We start from the raw sequence: 973 nt of genomic DNA on the forward strand, positions 1-973 counted from the left end.
GCTGCGGGCCGCGGCAGGCCTGTGCCACATGTTCCGGGCCCCGACTCCGAGGCATTGGCGACCGAGCGGGGGCCCTGGGTCCTAGGCAGAGGCCGTGAGGGCACGGGCGCCCGGCTGCTCATTGTGACCAGCACCTGCCCTTTATGAGGTCACGGATCGTCCTCGCCCCTGGGGAAGGAGGCCGGTCAGGGGCTCTATGGGGGGCCGACCAGCTCCAACCCAGTGCTCGGCACCCACAGGGCCCGGCGGTCCTGGAGGCTGAGCTGAAGGCTGCCCTCACGTGGGACTCTCAGCTTGCCTGTCACGGGAGGAAGAGACACACCCACGCGAGCCTGCCAGGACCCAGGGTTGCAGCTCGCCGGCCGCGGGAGCTCAGCCCGAGAGCAGGCCTTGGCCGCAGGTACTGGCCCAAGCCAGGCTGGTACTCCAGGGGCGCGGCCACTGCCGAGGCTGAGTGCGTGCCTGGGAGGTCCCCGGTGAGGCGCGGTGCACTGGGCAGCTGGGCCGCCGGTCGGCGGGGTGGGCCCGAGCCGGGGGTGATGAATGGGCAGCTGGGCAGGATGAATGGGCAGCTGGGCAGAGCAGCAGACTGGGGGCCCTCGGATCGTCGTACCCCTCACTGGCTTTCACCATGAGGTTCGGCCCGGTGGCTGGGATGGGGGCAGGGCCAAATGCTGTGGGGCTCTTTCTGAAGGTTCTGAGGGCAGGCCTGGCCTCGCCTGGGCTCCCAGGCAGGCTGCCTGAGCTGGGGCCGACCTGGCCAGTGGCCGCCTCGGGCCCTTTCTCAGGCTGCACACACCACATGGCAGGCCACCCTGGCCCCAAGAGGTCAAGTGGAGAACAGCACCCTCGGTGCCAAGGAGCAGGCCCTCCCCAACTTGCACGCACACACGTGCAGACCAGAGGCACGCTGGCTGGGCGCCCCACGGCAGGCTGCACCCTCCAGGACCCGCCTGTCGGAAGGAAGCCCTCC

General features: G+C 70.3%; 1 protein-coding gene across 1 annotated transcript in view; it reads right to left on the bottom strand.

Moving 5' to 3' along the window:
- Positions 1-973, bottom strand: part of REXO1 (RNA exonuclease 1 homolog) — a gene marked incomplete at its 3' end in the record, with an annotated part of 8,243 nt that overhangs the window by 3,521 nt on the left and 3,749 nt on the right.

The sequence above is a fragment of the Tupaia chinensis genome, unplaced genomic scaffold, assembly GCF_000334495.1.
Source record: "Tupaia chinensis unplaced genomic scaffold, TupChi_1.0 Scaffold149964_2, whole genome shotgun sequence".
Taxonomy (NCBI): Eukaryota; Metazoa; Chordata; class Mammalia; order Scandentia; family Tupaiidae; genus Tupaia; species Tupaia belangeri.